Consider the following 18,816-nt stretch of genomic DNA (forward strand, 5'->3'; position numbering starts at 1 on the left):
ATCAAAGTTAAACTTTCTGGCAAAAACCTAAGGGACTTCCAAACTGGAAGAAGAATTTTTTTTTTTTCAATGGAATGTCACGACACAAGACCATGACCTGAGTTTAAGGCAACGAAAGACAGGGTTACAGAGCACACAAGAAAGTTAATAATAAATTAAAAGGATAATTTTAGAACAAATCCCTTAGCTACTTGTGACATAACACGAAGAGGGCTGTTCAACCAAAACATCCCAGAATTATTAATTAACGCACTCGATTTGTAGTGAGGAACCGTCCTCACGTCTTCCTCATCTCTGTCCTGTTACTCATAAGTAGCTGCAGGATAATCTGAGGGTTTTTGTTGTGGCTGTATGAGTTACTAAATTCAACAGTTCATTTACATTTTCCAGCCTAGCTTTTGTTTGTGTTTTACAAAGTTTTGTCAAATGTGTTTGTTGTAACGGTGTCCCATTTCAATTCTCTTCTCTTCACAACTTTTGGGTTTGCAAAGTAGATATATAAAATATGCTTTTCAGAGACAAATCATCTGTAGTTACATTTTTAATCAACGGGGCAATACATTTTAAGTTTATAAGCAACCAATTAACTGTTGCCTGCTGACTCGCTCCCTGACATCAGGGGTAGGGAGAAAGAAACAAAAAAAACACGCACTGCACTGTTGAGTTTTAATGTATTATGCATGACGTCAGCCAAGTTAGACGTGGCCATGGAGATAACTGCAGAAAGGAGTGGTGAGTGTTGAGCCAGAGAAGCAATCTCTTCTAAATGAAGGACCGGACCTGCCAGTACTACTCTCCAAGCTTCTCTCACCCCTGAATAAACACACACACCATTCTTTCTATGCCCCCTGTCCCTCTCTCTCTTCATCCTCCTGTAGCATCCTCTCTATCCCGAGCCACTCCCTCTGCGGTCAGATGGAGGCCAACACTTCAGCATATTGCAGCATACCATGTGCATACTTGCAGAAGCACTGGGACACATCACAAGCACACTTGCACTGGCATGAGGTCAACTTCAAGAGTTAGTTTACAATGGTTTCAAAGCCTACAAGGCAGATAAAATAGAAGAATGGACATAAATGCAGTAGCATTTAATAAAAGGGCACACAGCTGTGAATTTATTTCTTTTAAAGCACAAGGGACATTAGTGTGCCCGCTCATACAAAATTAATGTTCTATTTAAAGATAATGTGTACAGTGACGCACATGGAGTTTTCTTATCAAGCATATAAGAAGTGCTGTTATATAAATGAAAATGCTATTGCATATATCTGCTGCAATAAAACTGCAAAACACCTCAACTTCAAAGGCTCACAGACCAAACTCTACCATAGCCAGCACAACCAAGCAGCTGCTCTAATACAGACAGACAATTTTGATTATGTATGGGGAAAACAGAGACATAAAGACACAAACAACTATAGCAGAGGTACAGGTGCAGATTTGAAAAGCAATTGTTTGCCCCAGCCCCGCGCCACTCCCAACTCTCAATGTACACACAAAAACACACCTCAAATTTTCCACTCTGACAGCTGAACAGTGCAGCAGCTGCACACAGGGATGGGCATGTTGCTGTGTCTGCCTGTGCTCGTGTTTGTGTGCGTCGTGCGTGTATCGACCTCGCTGCATATTGCACAATCAGATACGAATCAGCACCGCGCACACAAACACACACACACAAACTGCCAAGCAGTCAACTCGTATCTTGATGTTGGCTAACAGATGTGCCATGACTTCTCCATTGTATCATAAATGGTGAAACAAGTGTTATGCAGGTCAAATGTCCTCATAGCAGAGATGCTCAGGAGTTGCAGTTGTGATTCTTTGCATTCTGGATCTAGAGCTCTAGTAAGATCAAGGCCTTTCAAGTGTACTCAACCAAAGACACCAGTTCAAAATAATGCCTAAGAACAGATACTGACACAGCCTTGATTTAGCATGACTCACCCCTAAATACTGTGATACGTTAGAGGATTACACAAACTGGTAAAGCAATACAAACTCCCTTTGGCAGAAATGTAATGGTGAAAAACATCTTTTAGCATCTATATTTAAAAGATAATAAAGATCTTAGTTGGGAGCACAAATCCTCATATCTCCTGCTAGGTTATCCATTTGACAATTCATGGTGAATTTACCAGTTACAATTCCACATAAAAAGTGCTGATGCAAAATACATTTTCAGCCCCAACCTATTTACCTCAAATACAGATTTCTCACCAGTAAAAAAGCCACAGAGTTTTTCCACACTTGGTAGTTATTGGAAAAAGCAGACCACTTAATTTTGAGTACAAGGAGAAAGCATCTATGTTTGTTTATAACTGTACCAAATCATTGTGCCCTAGTTTATGTATGTGCTTACCCTGCAGTCTATTGACATGCTATGCAGCAGATAAATCTACAGAAAGACAGCAACAGCAGCAGCAGCAGCTAGCTAGCCTGTTTGGTGTGCAAATAAAACCAGCCTGGCTCGGCTGCTGTATCCTGGCAACCAAAGCCCAGCTTGGCTGCTCAGTCCCTGACCTGGGCCCATTCACTTCATTATAAACGTGTGTAGAGAAGAAGAGAATGACACATGAACACGCACACACACACACACGCACAATCGGGCGATCGTGGCTCAAGAGTTGGGAGTTCGTCTTGTAATCGGAAGGTTGCCGGTTCGAGCCCCGGCTTGGACAGTCTCGGTCGTTGTGTCCTTGGGCAAGACACTTCACCCGTTGCCTACTGGTGGTGGTCAGAGGGCCCGGTGGCGCCAGTGTCCGGCAGCCTCACCTCTGTCAGTGCACCCCAGGGTGGCTGTGGCTACAATGTAGCTTGCCATCACCAGTGTGTGAATGTGTGGATGACTGGATATGTAAAGCGCTTTGGGGTCCTTAGGGACTAGTAAAGCGCTATATAAATACAGGCCATTTACCATATGTGCTAATGCAAAAACAAGCACAGAGAGAAGATGCATTATGCGAAAAAAGAAAATACATGCCTACAAAAGACGCAGAATTACTTTGTGCATAGTGCTGTATTAAAGAACTGTGATTATCTCTGCTTCTGCGGGTGGAGGCCAAGCTTCTACAGTTTTATTAAAAAAGAAAAATAGAAAATCACACATGAGATATGCTAACTACTTTGCATTTTCAGCAAAAAAAAAGTTTCTGGTAAAATACGACGTTATGAGATGTGAATCTTTTGTGCCTTCTCTACTTTAAAGTCAATGTTATGCTTAAATGCTGATTTGAGGATGACCACATCTGGATATGACAAAATATATCTGAAATGTGAGTGGGAGTGGTCCTATTATCTAGGAGGAGAGAGAGCCAGGGAGCAAGAGAGGAGTGAGATGTGGGGAGGAATCCAATCACTGTCTGATTTTCTATTCTGAGCACGTCCACTCTCCCTTACACCTCTCTGTTCCATCCAATAACAGCTCAGGGCTTGCTGCCTGCCTGCCAGTCTGGTAAATCACGCTGTCTTTGCCAGTGACCTCGCTAAGATAGTGGCAGGCCTGTATATATATGCAGCTCGGCTGCAGGAAAGGCCAGCGACAATCTAGTGCATTTTGGCTCTCTCCTCTCCAGTCCCTCAGCTTCATCAGTGCTCTGACTCATTCTCATTTCTTTCCTCTCACCTCTCTGAGTACTTCTCTCTCATCTGCCTTTCTCTCTATTTTCAACATCTCCCTTTCTCCCCCCCCCCCCTCCCTCTAAAGCCTGACATTGCCACAGCAACGTGTGAGCACACATGCACACGCGCGCACACACACAGAAGGCCTGTTGCCTAGCAACTAACAAATGAGACAGATGCAGGCCTATCAGAAGCCAGTGAAAGAGCTGTGGACCGAGAGAGGAAGCCTATTGATAGAAGAGTGCCTCTGCATATCAACCTCAAGCAACGAGGTTTCAATCCCTCCCTGACCTTTGGATCCTCATTTGATCAAAAAGAGATGTTTCACTCAGACTGATATGTGCTAACCAATGCCTCTTCTAGCAATTACTTGTATATATTAGATATTAAATTAGATATTGTATATTACATTGACATTTGAACTAGGGCTGCAATGATTCGGCGCCATAATCCATGACGTGGACTATAAAAATTAGTTGACGCCGAATTTCATTGTCAACGCGTCATACTCTAAAACCACGTAAATGGATTTTTGTAACTGGAGTACACTACGGGAAACTATAGGGGGAGGATCGCCTTTGTCGTCTGCCAAGACTGCACTCAATAGTAACGAAGAAGAACGTAGCACGAACAGCAAACCGAGAGGATGTAAGAAAATTGAGATAAAAAAAAAAAAACGCGAAAGCATTTCACAGAAAACAAACAAAGCTAAATGCAGACAATGAAAGCAGAGCTTTGCGTCCATGACAGCTCTACTGCAGTCCACGAGCATTTAAAACGCCGGCACCTTGGAGCTGTGATGTTGACTCTGAATGGATCCGTTTTAGAGAGTTAAGTTCGTGTGTGGCCTTGATATCTTTTTCATCTTCATGTTTGTACAGTAATATTTATGTTAGCTCACTTGTCGGAAGCTTCTCAGGATGCTTGCTAAGCAGTTCAGCATTTCAGTTTTGTTAGCTAATGATTGAAATGCGATAGTTAAACAGGAGTAGCTACACTGCCTCCTGTTTTTTTTGTTGTCCACATGTCCTCTGTAATTGTGAATTCATCTGTAAACTTTGTTGACTTGTAATTTTGGACTGGAAAATAAAATCTTTTCGATTTAATTTGAAGCTTTATTTGAAATAATGGACATAAGCCATAAGCCATTTAGTTTCCCATTTCCACATTATTTTTGTGTCTAGATACTACTAGCAATTTAATTTGTATAACCTAACATTTTAATTAATTTCATTTTTATTCTGACAGTCCTATGGAGTAATGTTAAAAATACATTTGATTATTTTCAAATTCATACGTTTCCTAGGTCTTTATTCGTAATTTGCTGTGGGACAGAGCAGCAGGGTAATATTCACAAGTGGGCAGGCTTGAGCAGGTGATATACTGGACCCTAGAACAGGAGGTATGCGTGCAGGAAGATGAGATAAGAGTTACTGAAATAAGCATTGAATAATTGACCAATCAAAGAAAAATTAGGCCGATTAGCTGACTATCAAAATAATCGGTAGCTGCAGCCCTAGTTTGAACACTGCAAAATAGTCAGGAGAATAAAAGGGGGAGAAATAGGGAAAACATTAATGCATTACCTATCAATATACATTTGCAGATCTATCACAACAATGACAAACACCCACAAAAGTGGCACAAAATTATCAATATAGCATGGCATTATTTATTTTCACATGTCAAACCTCTGACTGAGAGGTTGTTAAGCAGGATGGATGGAAATACCAGTATGTTTGGGAATCCCATGCTCCCATTAAATGAGGCCAAAACAACAACAATCCATATTAAAGTCCTCCTACTTATCAAACTACTTACACTATGAAGACAATTTCACACACAACCAATATGAAGCAGCAAAATATTTACCACTTCAAGGTATATGTATATGGATGTCTGCTTGTGTGGAAGGGATTTTGTCTCCAGAGCGTAAACACTAGCCTCCGCATTGGGCATCCACACGCCATCTACACAGCTACATGCGTCCTCCAAGTGGGGTTGAAACCCCCCGCCAATGACGACAACAACAACAACAAAAAAAACCCAACTAGACAATGCCCCACAGTCGTCTGTGTGTAAATAAAATCACAGTCTGATGCTACAACCATAGTGTAACAGTTCATTGAACTTAAAACTCAAGACAGCAGTGGTCAAATGTCAGATTTACAGTCCCGCATTGAAGTCTGTTTGCGTAGTACTCAGTCTATGGATAAAGAGGTGTTATGTAAATTCAACCAATGCAGAGGCTACCAAGAGTTTAGTGTGGAGCCCTGGAAAAAGCCAATGGTGTGTTGCTAAAAACCAATGATGGCATGTGTAGGTTTGGTCTGAATAGTTTTCTTGAACAAGACAGGGAAAGACCATAGATTGTACCACAAACGTTTATTTTGATAGTCGACTAGTCACCGATTTTTTTTGCGATTAGTCGACTAATCAGATCATCATCCATTGGACGTAAAACGTACAGCTTATTGCACCAGCACTTCTGATAATCAGTTGTCTGCTTGATGTTTATTCAGCTGTGTAAAAACTATAACTTTAATCTCAGCCAAACCGATTTACTCAGGAACAAATAAAAAAACTGAAAAAAGCCAAACAATAACATTTTAAGTTATCTAAGTGACTTATATATGTTTAACCTGAGTAGGGTTTGAAAACGATTTGCCGGGAGTCCGGTGTTCTCACCAGCTCCAGTGAGCCTTGAACCCCAGCTAGCTATCGAGCTGATGGGTAACAGACGTCTCCGAAAACGTCGGAGCGCTTTTGAAAATATGTGGTGGCAGATATTTGAAGTTTAAACAGCTACATTCTCGCTTGAAAATATGTTAAAAGTTTATTTTGTGACCCAGAAAGAGTAATATTAAAACTAACTAGCTGCCGCCATTCTTGGAAACTGAGCAGGGCCGCGCTATGAATTCTGGGATAGGTTGGGCCACGAAGTATACACCTGACCCATCTTTCAAATCTGGGGAAATAAAGGACGCATTTGTCGGAGACTTCGAATTTGGACAATCTTCATTGTGTCGCTGTAACATAATTGGCCTACAAATGCGGGCACAGGAGGATGCGGTTCCTGAATTTGGACACATCTACCATCTTCTGTTTCAGTCTGTTATTACACTCTTAAATCCTACTACTTATTCCTGCATCTTTTGGGATCTTACAAAGCTTCAAACGATGCGTCGACTACTAAATTAGTTGTTGACGATTTTGATAGTCGACGTAATCGTGGCAGCCCTACCATAGAGTACGCTACAAACTGGAAGAAATCACAATGGCTGTTTTAATTATATTATTTTGATATTACTTCTGTCAACTCCACTTTGTGAGAAAGATAGCAGAAACACAAGCAAGAGTAGCCCAGTATACCTGCTATTCCATGTTTTTGACGTTGAACATTTTAGATGTAGTCTTTGAGAAAGGTCTGTGAATTACCCATCAATGCCTGGACAATTGCACACACACAGACATACACGAGCCAACACAAGTGCTAAATATTTTACAATGTAAGCTTTCCCAGTTAACAATAATTCATGCAACACAGTCTGTCTTTCAAAACCAAATACAAACCCATTTATCTGCAGGGTTTGATTACTGGTCAAAAATGGGCCCTAATAAGAAAACCAAAAAAACCAAAACAAATTTACAACATTAAAGTATCAAGAAACACCTTTAATCTTTCAGAAATTCTGCTCCTGTATTGAATTCATACAACAGACTGACAGTATGCCAACTATACTGTCAGTTTGATTTCTATCAAATCTTTAATCTACTGGTGACCGCAACAAAGTTCACAGCAAAGTCAAGCTACGTCAGCTAGCAGTGTATGTACAGTATTCCTTGAATGAAGGTCACCCTATTCCTGAGCATGGAAATGAGGCAATGTTTCAGTTACAAACAAAGTAATGAGCAGCACAAGATTCAATAAAAACAGCATCTGATAAGCAGAAGTGTGTAGGCAGAATTAAAACAATATGTTAAGTGAAACTACTGTGCAACATATCACATGTAAACAAAAAAATCCTCACTGTGCTACGCAGAGCTATAGTAACATGAACACTGACTGAAAATAACACAAGAGATGCCAGTAAAACAGGAAACTATGACCAAGCAACTCCAAAGTCATATTCACGAGTGTAGTTTCTTTAGATTTAATTTAAAGCATCACAGCAAGCACCGGGGGTTAAGACCACATGCTGAAGTGCAGCCCCTCCCTCATACATAATGCACAGCGTTTTGCATTCCCTTCATCAGTTTAAAACTGCATGGGTTTAATGTACATTGCTTAGGGTGGTTACTTCATGTTAGGGATGCTCAATTTCTTTTTTTCTTTCTTTTTTTTTTTAAGCACATGGAATGGTTTTCCTACACCACAGCATCAATAATAAATTGGCAACGTTGGTTGCGCGCGTTTCTCAAAGGAAACAACTTCTGCAAGTATCGTTTGAAGTATATGATTCCTGTTAAACTTATCATAAAACCACTAAAACCGAAGATTTGCTGCAGATGTGCTATAATGACGTGTAAATGCCAGCTTGGTTTAAAGTCAGATGAATTTAATGAAGTCTGCTTTCTAATGGATTTCCTGAGTATCCGTGTAGAAAAATGTTAATTAATCTTCTCTTACTCAAAGCAGTTTTACTACTAAATAACAAAAGGGCCAGGTCACATAACCTAGACTGCAAGGGAAAAAGAATAGTGACATTTTTATTCCAGCATTGATAAGATCAATGCAGACTTATTCTACGGTTCTCAATTTGTGTCCACGAAAAGCCACGACGGTACCACATAAAGTGTCCGCTGTTGATTATTTGTTAGCTTGGGCCATCTGGAAAATGAGGAAGGTGATGAGTGAGGTGTCCCAAGCCAGATTGGAACCCATGACATGATGGCTGTGCGATATAAAATTTAGCTCTAAGAGAAATGCAGCCACCAGGATTTATTCTTATAAAACGCGCAGCACATTAAGATGTGCGTGACTGAATTTATGTCTGCCGTGTGCCTGCGTGAGAGCACATGAATGAATGAGTGTATATGTACACAAGTAAGAGTGTACGATAGTAAAATGTGAGGCACGGTGACTGGATCTACATTAATTAAGGATTACGTGAGGAGGTAAAAATAAATGCAGAGGAGAGGGAGTGAGCCTGGATAGATAATGAACAGAGTGGGAGAAAGGAAAGGGAGGAGAGGCACAGAGGGGGGATATGACCTTTCCACAGATGAGCATCATTATGTCTCACACACACACACACACAAATGTATAAACTGTCATCTGAAAAGTGTTCCCAATTTAAAGCGGTCTGAATGCCGCAATGCAACTGTGATAAAATTATTGAAGAAGCAGCTACGGGGCAGATTACACAGACATGTGACTGTGTTTTTGGCAGCTACTGGATCTGCCTGCTGTAGGACTGTAGATGATTACAACAGTAACAGTTTCACTGCGCGTTCTTTATTTTTTGCACTTGAGACGGTTTTTTGTTTGTTTTTTCCAAGTGTGCCTTTTTACATCACAACTTCACTGTTTCGTGTTTTCTTAACATAAAGTGCCAAAAGGAATCAATCTTCATTGATTTAAGTGAAATTAATTTTGTTTTCTACACTTGAACTGGACACCAGGGTTAAAATGTGTTTCTGTCACATGTAAAAATACTCCAACAAGCCTCTGTCAGCCGAGCAACAAACAACTGCAGATTTCTCCCTCTAAACATGCATGCGCACATGCTTGTTTGTTGCAAAACGAATACAAAACCTCCTATTTGGCTTAATTTCTTTTTAAACCAAGCTGACGAAGGCTACAGCCTGAAACATGTAATTTTCATTCTGCTGCAATGCAATTTCTGAAGCATTATATACATTTGAGAGAGCTGACAATCTAATTAATATTTTTGGAGTATTTAGTGCGTCAGCACCCATTAGACTGTTTACTAATTTATTTTTAAAACCTAAAATAAGCTCCTACATGAAAAAAAAGCTGTGAATTGCTATTTAACTATCAAGTTACCAGAGTACACAGCCTGTATCGTGAGCTGCTAAAAAACTAATAAATCAAATATAGCTGGACAGCTTTTTTAATCTTACAAATTACTTTGGCACAAGAATTGAGGCTTTTCTTAGACATGGTTTGTTCCACAACATTTAACATCAACCATTCAATGCCAGGTCTCCACAGCATTAAATTCACAAGGTAATCATTTATCAAGATGTTCTCAAGCTGTGCTTAAACATCCAATATTGCACTGAAATAATCAGATGTTATGCTTTAGCTGCATATATTAGCAATTGAATGCAGCATTTTTCAGACCTACTCTTTAAAATATTAGCTTGTTAAAATAATGATCACTACCTCAACATGTCAGTTAAACTGTAAATTAGCTGCTTTGCTCTTCGGTGTATGTGGTGTATGCGTCCTTTCAGTTTTGGCACGCAGCAAGACAAGCAAACCTAAGCTTAAGAGCCAAAAGCTTAACTGCTACAGTACAGCTACCCCCGGTAAGTTTACATTATAGCCACCTGAAAAACACTAAAAAGATGCAGAGAATGGATTCTATGAGAAGTACATTTCTAATGGAACCAGAGCTTCTTGTGAAATAGGGTAACTGGGAGCGATGGTGACGCATTAATAGGCTTGTCTAAAATTCATCGGTGACTTGTCGTGCTTTGGTTTTGTGGTAAAGGTATGAGAGGTTATATAGTACTGGGATAAAAACCTTCTGACACAAAACGACTAATATATATCATAACTGTTTTTTTAACCAATGAGCTGTACTGTTTTCTACAGCGATCAGAAGGTGGACCACCATCCGACTTAGTACTCCATTTCCTCTGTCTTCATACGTACTAATAGAAAAGAGCAGAGACAGACAGCCCAACTTGATTCCCACAATGACAGAGGACAGTAGCAAAGCCGCAGACAAACAAGCACATACAGCTACAATAATAGCCGTTCCAAGTACAGCCCCACTGGCTAGGCCTAAGAATCATTCCTCAGATTCATAACACACACGTGGGTGCAGCGTAGCTGGGGACCAAACAGAATGCTAATGCTGTCCTGGTGCAGAGTGTTGGAGGGAGGCAGGATCCCAGATGAATTATAAATCACTGGGCAGGGCCGGATAGAGGGATGGAAGGATGGAGGGATGAAAGGCCTGCTACTGCAGAGCACAGCCAGCTGAGGGGTGGGGCGGTGCCTGCTTAAAGAGTGGGGAAGGAAACTGATGCCACAGTGAAGCAGTGGTGAGGGCATGTGCATATTCTTCATGAGTATGCTCAAAATCACAGCTTCTTATTATGCACATGCAGATTTTGCTGTGCAGCTTTGTACATCTGTTTACATTTGGATGAGAGTACTAGAACTGAAAAGTGTGGCCTATGCCACTTAAAACAATCTTTCATGGTACCCTACACTGTCATCATTCAGAGTTTTTCAAATAATGTAGTTAAGATAATATTTAAGAAGACATTTAAATTAAAAACTGTAGAACGCATTCTCTGGCTTCACATTTCAGTGTAAGCTTTTCTGTATTTTTCCCCCCACTCTCATCCAAATACCTAATTGTTCTGACAAAGCAAGACATAGTAGACGTCGTGAGTTTTCCTGTGATTTTATATGTAGGGAACTTAACATTTCGCAGGTTGTATTGACTTGTACACTTGTAACAGTAACAGCAGTGCAACTAAGGCATAGCCAATTGCAGTGTTCACTACAATGATAACATACTCTCTAAATAATTTACTTAATTCATGTAGGGCTGCTCGATTATGGCAAAAATGATAATCACGATTATTTTCACTGAAATTGAGATCACGATTATTTGACGATATTTATTTAACCCTTTAAGACCTACCATAGAACCAAGTCCGCGAGAGCTTATATTATTTTTTTACATGTTGTAGTGCCATTTGTGGGAGCATTTCAAGTTGCTATACATCAATACAACTGTTATAGCCCATATTTTAATAATATGTATGTATTAAGTCCATAGTAACTACATTAATTGCAAAAAAGTGCAATAAACTAGAAAAAAATTGAAAATCGTTTTTGTTTTGTGTTTTTACATATATTTCTACTTGGAGAAATTTAAGAGGCTTATCCCTCAAAACTTTAAATACAAAAAAAGTTGCAAAAAATAGTTTACAACAACAGGAAATTTATTTTGAGTGTCTTCATAGTTTTATTTTGGAGATACAGCAATTTTTATATACTGCAGGAAAAACAAAAAAAAAAAAACAATCCTATGATGCAAATTTGCAAAGAAAACAGCAGGTGCATCAAAATAAACTATTCCCAGCAGGGCAATTCGAGTTCTAAGCATCACAGAAACTATTCAGAAAAGTCAAACATGACTTATAAAAACACCAGTATAGGCTTTTAAGGCCTACAAGTAAAAAAAACCTACATTTTCCGCGAAAATGACGTCACTTCCGGTTTCGGGCAGGAAATGCGATAGTTCGCGTTGACGTCTTTTTCAATGTGGGAAGTGTTACGAACAGCTGATCGGATCGGCAAAGCGTGTTTCTGGAATATTATGTTTTTGTTCCTGCAAGCGCTTTTTATGCAATTTTTGCAAAGCTTTATGTGGAAGGAAACCGTGACCGAGGACAAGCTGATGGCAAAAGATGTAAGTACAACTCCTCCGGTTTCATATGGAAAAAAATTTATTGCGCTAGCTTAGCGGTTCAGGTTCTACAGGGATTTAAAAATAGTTACACAAAACAGAGCGTGCTGCTCTGACCGGCTTTAAAGGGTTAACAATAACAATGTATTGAACAATGACTTTAAAAAATAATATAAAACAGTGTGCAAATACTGATAACAGTGCAAATGTTTGCAATATAAGAAATAAATGAAAAATGTAAACATCTATGTTTAGTGAACTTTGCAGTGTTGCTCTGTGGTGCAGCTACGACACCGTAGCAAAGTTTACACACTGTGTCTACTTGATCCACGTCTGACTCCGCGAACCCATAATGTTTCCACACTAGGGCTGCCACAAACGATTATTTTGATAGTAGACTAGTCACCGATTATTTTTGCGATTAGTCGACTAATCAGATCATCATCCATTGGACGTACAGCGTACAGCTTATTGCACCAGCAGCATCTGGTCTTATATAACTATCATTAGCTTACAGCTTGAAGTGTTTGTGCTAACTAAAAATAAAGACAAGATGGTAGTTTATTAATTTTTAATGAAATTTGCAGATTGTTTCGGTGAAGTTTAATAAACTCCTTGCTTTCTAAAATATAACAGGACACCGGAGTATATTCTCCAGCGTCTCACACTTCTGATAATCAGCTGTCTGCTTGACAGTTTTAGCTGTGCAAAAACTATAACTTTAATCTCAGCCAAACCGATTTACTCAGGAACAAATAAAATACTAAAGAAAGCCAAACAATAACATTTTTAAGTTATCTAAGTGACTTATATATATGTTTAACCTGACTAGCGAAAGACGGCGGTGGGTTTGAAAACGATTTGCCGGGAGTCCGGTGTTCTCATGGCTCTAGTTAGCCTTGCCCCCGCCTAGCTAACGAGCTAGTGGGTAACAGACGTCTCCGAAAACGTCGGAGCGCTTTTGAAAATATGTGGTGTCTTGATAAACTGAGCAGATATTTGAGGTTTACACAGCTACATTCTCGCCTGAAAATATGTTAAACGTTTATTTTGTGACCCAGAAAGAATAATAAGAGTAAAGTTAAAACTAACTAGCTGCCGCCATTGTTGACAACTGCGCTGGGCTGCGCTATGAATTCTGGGACACAGCTTCTTCTTCTTCGGGGTTTAACGGCAGCTGGCATCCTTGTACATGCTGTGCTGCCATCTTCTGTTTCAGTCCGTTATTACACTCTTAAATCCTACTACTCATTCCTGCGTCCTTTGTGATCTTACAAAGCTTCAAACGATGTGTCGACTATTAAATTAGTCGTCGACGATTTTAATAGTCGACATAATCGTGACTAGTCGACTAATCGTGGCAGCCCTATTCCACACCACCGAAGTTTTTTTTTTATATCTCTTTTCAACCAACGGCAGTCACTCTTCTCTCCAAATAACTTCTGCTTAGCTTTCCGAGCTTCCCTCGGGTCCTCTTAATTGTTGTGACACGTGTTCGAAATGCAGAGCGGTGCGCTCAATTTGCCACACGGAGCAGCGCGAGAGTAAAGCATGAGGGAGGGGCTAATAATCGGCTCAGTCATTTTTAATGATCGTTGAAAACCCAGATCGTAATCGTGATTAAAATTCGATTAATTGAGCAGCCCTAAATCCATGTTTAGTAAAGTTAGACAAAGAGGAAGCAAAAGCATCAATATACACACACATCCGTACAGCCTACTTATCAGCTCTTCAAACACTTTAAAAATACCTAAATGTCTCATTTTAAACAGCCTACGGACACATGGGAACACTGCAAGTACTATTTGCTATACATCTTCAAGCCTCAAGGCAGCACTGCATTAAAAACAGACAATTCAATAATAGGAATGGGCAGAACGTGGACTTCGAAGTAACTCTGAGACTTACAGTCAGTGAACAGAGTTTAATGTTTTATCCATAGAAACAAGTTAAAGCCCTGACAAATCAAAAATCTGAAATTATTTTCAAAAATTGGTGCATGTCGTGCCCATAGCACGAAAGAGAAGAGGGACCATCTGTCTCATTATCCATGCAAAGTTCAAAAGCCAGAATTCGTGATGGCATGGGGTGCACTAACGCACATGGCATGGGTAACTTGCACATCTGTAAAGGCTATATTAATGCTGAACAATACACACAAGGGTTAAACCGACATATGCTGCCATCCAGATGAAATCTCTTTCAGGGAAAGCTTTGCGAGAACACATTCAGCTACATTCCTCACGCCACAACCATTTATGCTTGTATACCATTAATTCTTGTTGTGGAACGTGAATGATTTCAATTCATTAGTTATAGAGCTGTTCATTTTAATAACACAGCTGTATGTATGTAATGCTGACTGATTGTGACTGCAGTACTGTCTAAATGCTTTATTTATTTATTATGTAAGTTTTTGTTTTTCATGAAGACCACCTTTTCATATTTTGTCTGCATCTTTTCTTTAACTGTTCAATCCTTTTCATCAACATTCGCTTTTGCATCAGTGTTAAATCCTTCTTTAACATAGAGGAAATGCAATCTATGTGCGAAGAGCAGTACAGATTTATCTGAAATAAGGTAATAGAGCAGGACGATATGACCAAAAATATTTATCACGATATACATTTGAAAATTTGCAATAACGATATAACTGACAATATAATTGAAACTAGATAATACTTTACAACTCCACAACTTTATTAGTGCAAACCCCCCCCCCTCCCCCCGCTCCAAAAAAACATCAATGTATTTTCACTTAAACGAGCAGCTGTTTTTTATCTGCATTAAAGTTATATAAAAATTTAACAGCACAAATGCAAATTCCTTGCTGACAGTTTAACCAAAAGGCATTTCCAGTGGAAATTGGCCGACATATCCTCCGCATAACCATGTATAATATCCATAAAACTTAAAAAGAGGTTATACACACACAATACGGTAATATTATGTTGAAGCACAGTACGTATCACTCCGCGAGGCTCCTGCCTACAATAGCCGTAATGCTACGACAATCCATCAAGCGGTTTGGGTTTCCGACAGATTTCCGAGCGCCGTGTACCACATAAAATCGTTTCGAGGTCAGTAAACACAACCAGAATTCATACATAAGGCACACGGGATTATAAGGGGCACTGTCGGTTTCAGAAAAATCAAAGGATTGATTTTAAGTGTGCCATATTTTCCAGAAAACACGGTAATAACGACGGCCCGCTAGCATACGCTACCAAAAATAGTGCTTTGTTGTGTATCTGACGGACGAAAGCTAAACCAGTTCCACACCACTGAAGTTGCAGCATTTTTACAAACCAATTCTGGTTCATCTGTTTCATTCAAAGATCCACTTTCGCCCTTCTCATTCTCCGCCGCCGGCACGCTTTCTCCGCCATGTGCGTATGAAAACAAAGGCACTGCGCATGTGCGTTTTACCCATATTCTATTGTGATATTTCATTTTCTTATCATTGCCCAGCATCATACCAGTATTACAGTGAACAGTACGATATGGCCCAGCACTATAAGGTAATACTGATTAACTGTCTTTATTGATCTTGCTTATTGGCAAGTGTAGTCACACTCCTAAGGACTTAAACTATGGATACAATGACTGAATTACTTCAGTTGGCTCCTTTTCTTGATGGCAAAAAGTAGCAGCTCTACGATGTGGGGAGTGCCTGCTGGTTGGCAACTCTCATGTTTTAGTACTGGAGTTTGGTGCTCCATCAATAACTGAGTCACAAAATACCTTTACTACAAGACAACTGCCATAACACTATTAACATAACTACCCCTCCCCTTTTTGTTGCATTTTTAAATGTATTAATAGAAGATGTTTGACAATCGATTTTTTCGCCCTCCACTTGTGATGACACATCACAAGGTTCCTCCAGTCAAATACTCAATCCTATGATTCTCTTCTGTAATATTTATGTAGTACCAGTTCATGTAAGTGGTCTTGAGGTACTTTGTATTATTTAAAAAAAAACAAAGAAAACAAAACACTACAACAATAGGATGTTACCCTACAAGTAAGCACTCAATGTGCAGAACAGCACCTTGGCTAGGTAACTACAGCTCCTATTTACTAAAAAACTAGACCTTACTATTAAGCCAAAGAGCAAAAACACAACCAGCCGGATGCAGTTTTGAATCAGCATCTGTTTAGATCTTAGGGTAAGTGTGTGTGTGTGTGTGTGTGTGTGTGTGTGTGTGTGTGTGTGTGTGTGTGTGTGTGTGTGTGTGTGTGTACATACGGGATCTCCATCTTTGGCCAGAACAGAAACTACAATAATTGAAAGAAGCACGCCTGGGGGAATTGTTCTTCCGGTGTTCACAAGGTATCACTTCTTCTCATCTAAGCTTGCACACAGATGCGCTCAAACACACGCGCACACACACTCTTCCAGAAAATAGTTATCAACATATGTATGCAATTTAGCCAATTATAGTTTTAGCTTAAAACCCTCTGGAGCCCTACCACAGCAGTAACACAAACTGCTTTCATATGAGAAGAGAAAAGACAATGAATAAAAATAAAAAAAACAGAAACCACACAGACACACACACACAGACACACACACAGGTGAGGCATATATCATTAGAAAACAGCAGTGGTTTTCACTTCTTGGGCCATTTCCCTTTTCAATTCCCCATTTCATGAGGCCAAGTACGTACACATAACTTTGATAGAAATTTAAGCACCAATGTCATCCTTTAATGGTAATGTCACATGGTGTCAGCGCCTACTGTTTGCTCAGTGACGTGTTCTTTGTGCCGTTATAAGAAATTTATGATACCCCAGTTTTTAAAACCAATGCATATCATGCAGATTATGTGAAGGACATACCTGTATTTTATTGTGAAATTTCCCAAAAATTAATGGCACAAAAAAGGTACTGTATCTGTCAGGAATTTCATTAATTAGTCAATAAAACAACCTAGGTATTTCTTGTAGTAAAGTGTAATATCCATTTATTTCACCGCTCCCATATGAACAGATTATGTAATGCACTTGATTGCAAACAGAGTAATATCATGGAAATTCCAGATGGAGAGCAAACAAAATGCAACTCAGGTTAACTAGCGGTGCTCAAGCTCATGCTCTACTACTAACTCCAACATCAAAGAATGCACTGCAGCAAGTGTAACAGTCATCTTAGCTGTACAGAAATGTGGAAAATATGCTGAAAATAGCAATTGTTCACACTGGGGAGCAGGTTTCACCAACTCAAAAAGAAACTGCTTACAAACTAGCCACAAGGTTCATTTCTTCACGTAGATGGGGGAATGAAAGAGGTTTAATAACTGTTTTTTGGGCTGGATGTTACCCATGTCATCATTTTCACAGCACTTTCATATACAGTACTTTTGCTAGGATATAAAACACACTTGAAGGCAATGCTTTTGGACAAATGTTTATGCTGGAATTTGGAAGATAACAGATAAAAAGTTAATAAGTTCAGTTTTTTCCCCTCTAATAGCTGTAGAGTATTCTCAGCCAAATAACTTAAGGTGCAGTCGACACGTGTGGCTGTAATCTAGTGTATGTCTGTTAAATGTGACAGCATTACAGACAGTATAGAAGATGGATCTCTGAAACATGCTAATGTGTTAAGCAAAGTAATATCTTCCCACCACGGTTTACCTCCTCTAATGTGTCAATCAGTGAAGCTTACAGAATATAGTACACAAAAGGTTTATCTGTTAAACGTTGTATGTCCATTTACATTACTTTGGCTAATTACTTCATAGTCTAGGCCGTTTACTTTTATTATTATCAAAGCATCCAACTGTCCTGAGCTGTTCTGCAAAATATCTCATTAATTTTTAACAGATTTTCATTGAGGAAATATAGAATGATTAATGATTAAAGATGATTAGTAATTGTTAACATGGTCCTTAACTGATTCAGTAAATGACTTACAGAGATAAAAGCAATTTAAAAAAAAAAACTCTGGGAAATACAGCTATCTGAACAAATTATCTGGAGAAAAGTATTTAGAAACTTAAGCGCAGTAGTGGGTGATGAAAGTTTGTCCTCTCTGTAGCAGTGATGAAGCTAAACAAGGAATATGACCACAAACAACACAAGGATGTTCTGTGGAAAATAAGGAGGCCAAGTGTAGAATGAGCGCTGAGGTTAAACTGGTTGGCACCCCCCCCCAAAAAAACCTCCCAGTGTGAAGAAAGGTTTGAGCAGTCATTTGATGGAAAAAATAGTATTGAAGACTGGACTGGCATTTAAATAACACTTTGCTGGTCTTTACGGACCACTGAAAACACTTTACACCTCAAGCCATATTATACCTTTTCCCCCACACACAAACAGACACACAAACACACATCATTTAACCTGGAATCACAACATGGCCAATTCAGGATAACCAATTCATGGTTATGTCATTGGACTGTGAGAAGAAGCTGGAGCACCCAGATGTAAAACACGCAGCTATTAGAGTATAGTAGTGTTTTGTGTTTTTAACTCAATGGGCCAGAGGGAGCTCATATACAAACCAAACCAGTCAGAAGCTGTTGGGTGCTCTCATAAAGCTGGCAACAGAATCTGATCTTCC

General features: G+C 39.4%; 1 protein-coding gene across 3 annotated transcripts in view; it reads right to left on the bottom strand.

Moving 5' to 3' along the window:
• Positions 1 to 18,816, bottom strand: part of ankrd11 (ankyrin repeat domain 11) — a 116,529-nt gene that overhangs the window by 32,773 nt on the left and 64,940 nt on the right. The gene's annotated exons all lie outside the window — the stretch shown is intronic.

Source organism: Maylandia zebra, linkage group LG1 (assembly GCF_041146795.1).
Source record: "Maylandia zebra isolate NMK-2024a linkage group LG1, Mzebra_GT3a, whole genome shotgun sequence".
In the NCBI taxonomy this organism is placed as follows: Eukaryota; Metazoa; Chordata; class Actinopteri; order Cichliformes; family Cichlidae; genus Maylandia; species Maylandia zebra.